This window comes from Esox lucius, chromosome 20 (genome assembly GCF_011004845.1).
Source record: "Esox lucius isolate fEsoLuc1 chromosome 20, fEsoLuc1.pri, whole genome shotgun sequence".
Classification (NCBI taxonomy): Eukaryota; Metazoa; Chordata; class Actinopteri; order Esociformes; family Esocidae; genus Esox; species Esox lucius.
The window spans coordinates 39,343,149-39,349,164 of NC_047588.1; positions in this window are offsets into that span (position 1 = coordinate 39,343,149).

The following is a 6,016-nucleotide window of genomic DNA, read 5'->3' on the forward strand; positions in this document are numbered from 1 at the left end:
TATCAGAATAGGATTTGTGGTCACATTAAAGTCGCTAAATGTTAACCAAGTAGGCCGGGCACGGAGCCAGGAACTCAATATTATTCAATATTATTCATATTTCAAAAGTAGCTGGTATCGTAAATGCGTTCGAGTTTGAATGGTCATCCGTCATCATTAGGAAGGCTGTGCTTGTACTCAGATTACGGAGCACACTGGTTGACACAAAGCAATGTGCAATGAGCTGACAAGTCGGGAAAAAGGGAACATAATTAGACCTTGGTTCTTCAGATTAGCCAGACAATAAACCAAAATAACATCAGTCATGCAAGATTGTTGTTTAGAAAAAAAAACACGTATTTCTTACTTGTTCATTCCATCATACTAGTATAAAATAGAGGGGTTCTACTGTAATTAGGACCACTGGACAACCAGCTCAAACCAAACTCCAAATCATAATATCATCTATTTTACACGGTATAGATGGTTTTTAGCTTAGTTTAAAAAAAAAATATGTTTTTTCTGCAGTTTTTAATTATCATCCACATTTTTTTTTTCAAATCATAATCTCTGTTCTAACCTCTCCAGTGTGTAAGGCCTTGGGTGGATTCAAATCAATATTTTGTTAATCAAAAAAGGCTGTTGGTTACCTGTGTAATTACCTCCAGGGGTTACTGACCAGCACAATCTAGGGGTGCTATATAAATATTGATAATGCTTGAGACAGAAGATGTCTCAGGAGTGTACATGCTTTCATAGTTGGCTTCCCTGTATAAAATTAGAGAAGACGTTGTCTAAAGTTCCATGACTGACACCAATATTCTAGTTTTTTACTGTATATCATAGGGAGGTGAGAATGTTCCTGGAAAACCACATTGTGCTTAGGTGAGTATATTACAAAGAATTTACATCATTTTTAGGTCTTTTACTGTACCATTTTGCTCCGCACGGCCAGACCCTCTGGCCACACACACACACACACACACACACCCACCCTGTGCACTACATCAACAGCAGAGACGCCAGGAGTCAACACATATTTGTATCTGGTTACCATTCCTTTCCCATATCCCTAATTTATTTGGGGGTAATTTATGCAGTCCGAAGCTGCTTCACCAGTGGGCTGCTCAGTGTCTCCAGAGAGGGCTGCATTAGATTCAATTTCAGGCTAACGTCAGGCAAATTTAGGGCAGTCATGCAGACGCTTCCTGGAAGCGTGTGTGAAGCAGACTGTGTGACCGTGCGAGAGAGACTGTGCGCCTGGGTGTGTGTGCGAATGTCCATCCGTGCATGCGTGTATGCGGAGCCATACTTCTGTGTGTGTGTGTGTGTGTGTGTGTGTGTGTGTGTGTGTGTGTGTGTGTGTGTGTCTGTGTGTGTGTGTGTGTGTGTGTGTTTGTGTGTGTGTGTGTGTGTGTGTGTGTGTGTGTGTGTGTGTGTGTGTGTGTGTGTGTGTGTGTGTGTGTGTGTGTGTGTCTGTGTCTGTGTGTGTGTGTGTGTGTGTGTGTGTGTGTGTGTGTGTGTGTGTGTGTGTGTGTGTGTGTGTGTGTATGTCTGTGTGTGTGTGTGTGTGTCTGTGTGTGTGTGTGTGTGTGTGTGTGTGTGTCTGTGTGTGTGTGTGTGTGTGTGTGTGTGTGTGTGTGTGTGTGTGTGTGTGTGTGTGTGTGTGTGTGTGTGAGTGTGTGTGTGTGTGTGTGTGTGTGTGTGTGTGTGTGTGTGGTGTGTGTGTGTGTGTGTGTGTGTGTGTGTGTGTGTGTGTGTGTGTGTGTGTGTGTGTGTGCCAGAGGCCTCCATCGTCCTCCTGTGCTCTTGGGTCCATCCTCGGCATTTCCATTAGGCGGATCTAGCAGCAGATTGTCTGGAGTAATTCCGAATTAATTGCATGGTTTTACGGCGAGTTGCTTCAACAGGGCCCCCATATGGTACTGTGCACAGTGAAGCGTCGCGTTCCGTGGGCTACCGACCGCACCCAGGAAACGGGCTGGTTCTTGACGCGGCTAAGCGTTCACATTGACCGGCTGTTCTGTGTTCGGTGTACGGTTTAGTCAGATTGTGTTTGGGTGACCCCAAGTAAGTGTTTTGAAGGAGGCTGGTCATTGACTAATGCCTGTCAATGACATGAGCTATGAAATACAAAGTCTATGTCGTGAAGAAGTTCATTTTGAAGCGCCTCTTCTATAACCAGAGAGGTACTCTAAATCTGAGACAAATGTGCGTTTGTTTCATAACCACGCTTTCCCTCATTAACAATGTCTACGCAGTATTTCTGATGAATTTGATGTCATTTTAATAGACCAAAAAGTAGCCATCCCTTCAAGAACAAGGACATTTCTAAGTGAGCTCAAACTTTTGAACAGTAGTGTATATGTGGATGTCACAAAGCCCTGCTGCGCCATTTATCAATAGTGTAGAAACAATCCTAAATGCGTACTTAGAAATGGGAATTTGGTAAGGCTTCTGCATAGAAAATGTGTGATTTATGGAACAGTCATAGGCACACAGGTTGGGAATGATTGATGAATGGCAGTCATTTGTGCTCATGCACAACCTCGACTGACCATATATGGTCAAGGACTTCCCTTCAAGCCGATGGGAAACGACGACAGCAAAGTGTGAAGTACAAAGTACAATGATGCAACTTAAAAATCTGAGAGTACCCATTCATTCATCAACCACAAGCAATTCCTGTGTAACTATGCTAGCTTAAATATGAATAACCTCATCAGCAAATCTTCTAAATATCATAGAGTGAAAATAGCTAAATAGTAAGATAATAATTGGAGTTGTGTAAACACATTGTGTGCCTGTTAAAATAAATAAGTCATGAAGAATTTCACAAACGGATAAAAAAAATAAGAAGAAATTACAGAATATTAATTGAACAAAATGTCTAGAATAAGTTGGCCAAACTCTCTATATAAACTTTTCTGTGTATTGTTAAAGAGGCCAATACGTTAGCAAACCCTCTATATACATGTATGCAGTGGGAAATCCATAGAAATTACTTTGAGTGTTGCTATAGAGGCCAGATGTCCCTGTTTGCCTGCATAAATGTGTCATGAATGTACTTCTGCAGATTGACTCTCACTCAAGCGTCTGCACATCTCCTAGGCCTTTGTGAAACGTGCGTGCCAAGCAGCAGACGGCTAGAGGTGTGTTTCATTAACCTCCCCGCTCATTCCATCGCTGCGTCGATCTGCAGTTCACTGGTAAGAACCTAAAGATCAAGAGCAGCCAGGCAGCACCAGGTTCTGACAGGGAATCTACTGCCGAAGATGTGAGGTCCTGAATTGGATAGGCTGCAAAATGGTTTTCTCTAATTAAAAGATGTAATTGCAATGTTTTTATGTGCTTAGTTTAAATAACATAAACCAGTTTTAAGTCCTGAACTGCTTCATCTAAGTTTTTTCTAGTGTGCTGTTAATTCCGTGATTACGTGAGGTATTAACATAGACAATAATGACACTCTTGAAAAACGGACTCTTTCTTTCTCCGTTCCACTAAAGCCGTCAACGGACATTTGACAGCATCGCCCCTCGACGTAACACAAGAGGCACAAAACCGTTCCAGACGTCCAAACTGCAACATCAATTATTGCACATCTGTATGACTCCCCCCACCAGTGAGCCAGTGTGACAACGTTCCCTATTCACGCGCCGCATCGCATGACCCCGCTGTCTGGGGGGGTTTCCAAGGTCAGCGCAGGGAAATCAGTGTGTCATTACACTTTAACCTGGACCGGCAGAACAACTTGTCCTCGTTGTCCGATTCTGACTCACTGTCTCCAGTATGGTGGCCCACTTACTCCAACGACAAGTACAAGAAAAGAACAAAGATGGATGCAGCATGTAGTCAAGGTCACAGCTACTATCAGGTTGTGAGAATCTGGCCCAGAGCTGTTTATTATGAGGAGGTCTGACTCGAGTGGGGGGAGGGAGGGTGTGTGTGTGAGTGTGTGTGGGGGGGGGTGGGTGGGATGGGGTGGCTGGCTGAGGTCTGAATGTCTGCAGGGTCACTTCTCTTCCTGGTTATTTGACAGGTCAAAGTTCAAGCTCACTCGGGGGCAGATGCTCTTAATTTCATTAACTCCGCTCATCTTTTTGGGCCCCTAGGGCGGTGGTGTGTGTGTGTGTGTCTGTGTGTGTGTGTGTCTGTGTGTAGTGTGACCGTTCCATCACCTGCCCTCACTGAGATAACATCTTTGTTCCAATAAGAGGTCAGGGGTCAGTTAGAGAGTGGCCCTAAGGCTGACAGGATGAAATCAGCTGGATTCAGGTTGTTGTGTTTTTCTCCTTGACATCTATCAACCTTAAATGTAACAAGGACGGATCTGTGCCCTTCAATTGCATTCGGTTCAGTCACTTAGCCTTAGTATTGTAAAATGTTTTACATTTCCCGCAAAAATATTTCAAAAATATATATATATTTTTTTGCGTGTCCTCACGTTAACCGTGGTACTGGAGCAGAATATGGCTGTTGCTACAATTGTCCGTGTGGTCAGCTGAACTGGGGACGATCTAATGCCCGGCCACCACTGACAACTGTGCCTCGGTCACTCCTGCAGTCTGGGAGGTCAGAGCAACTGATCCTAGCTGCCTGGCAGGCTCCAACCCTTGCCAGGCTCCTGCCACCTCCTCAACGTCCAGTCCTCTAACCCCGTGGACGGCTGGCCAGGGGCCGTGGGGCTGGGCAGCCTGTCTGCACCCTGAAAACGTCCACCCTGGACGTTTTTTCCCCCAATAGAAAATCATCTCAAATGTATAAGTATACGATGACGTATTTGTTTGTACTTCAGTGGGAAACGGGTTAGGGTTACATTGCTGACATTTGTGTCAGTATGTCTTATTCAACGTGAAAAGATGAGTTTCACATTGATGTCAATGTTTTTCTCAGTACATTGTATTAAACAGTGGAAGGATGATCATCACATTATGTATGCCCAAGGAAATGCTTGATGTGGTTCTTCAAACCTCTCAATATTAAAGACCAAAATGATTTTCAATGTGAAATGTTTTTTTTCAATGTGAAATATACCACCTACAGGTATTTGAAGATTAGAATTGAATATTCTCAATTATCCATTTTGTAGACATTGTAATACAATTTAATATACCTAGGTACAAATGAGAGGTGAAGGGGAAAATATTTTGAGGATGTTAATACTTACAGAAATGTTTCAAAGATACGAGGAACAAAATAAGAATGCCAAGAGCAGACAGCCTGACAGACAGTTCTGCGCCTCACCTCTTTTCCTTACCCCAGTCTTTCTCTCTACACCTCTATACCCATCCTCCTCTCTTTCCCACCTCCTTCCATCTGCTATCTCCCCCACCTTCTTTCTGTCAGTCTCCCTCCTCTGTCCCTCCCTCCTTCTGCTATCTCCCCCACCTTCTTTCTGTCAGTCTCCCTCCTCTGTCCCTCCCTCCTTCTGCTATGACTTCCACCTTCTTTCTGTAATTCTTCCTCCTCTCTCCCTCCCTCTTCATCAATCCCTCTTCTACGCACACCCCCCCCCCCCCCACACACACACACACACACACACATACACACACACACACACACATTGCCTTTGTCACCATGCCTTCTTTGCACCAAGCGTAGCATTGTCCCAGGATGACGTTGTTCTCTGATATCGTGTTGGAGTGGGCATGGTGCCAACCTGTGGTAAGCGGAGGCAGACGCCAAGGACCAGGGGCTGGCACAACCCGCTAGCCCTTTGACCTCCACGGTTCCACCGTCTGTCTGCTCAGGAACCACGATTGAGATGAGACAGGGAGAGATTAAGAGGGAGGGATGGAACTAGAGGTGGGGGACTGGTCTAACTGAAGCTGATTAAACAGGAACGACGCACTGCATTAAATACATGTACTGTAGCTAATAGTTGGACAACACCGGCACCATGTACACATGGGCTGAATCGTAAACAAATCATGAAAACAAATATTTGCTATCTGGTCTTAAAGATGCACTCAGGGTATTTTGCAAATAAGATTTTTTTTTTTTTAAAGCTGGATGTGTTATATGTTGTTTCTACGTG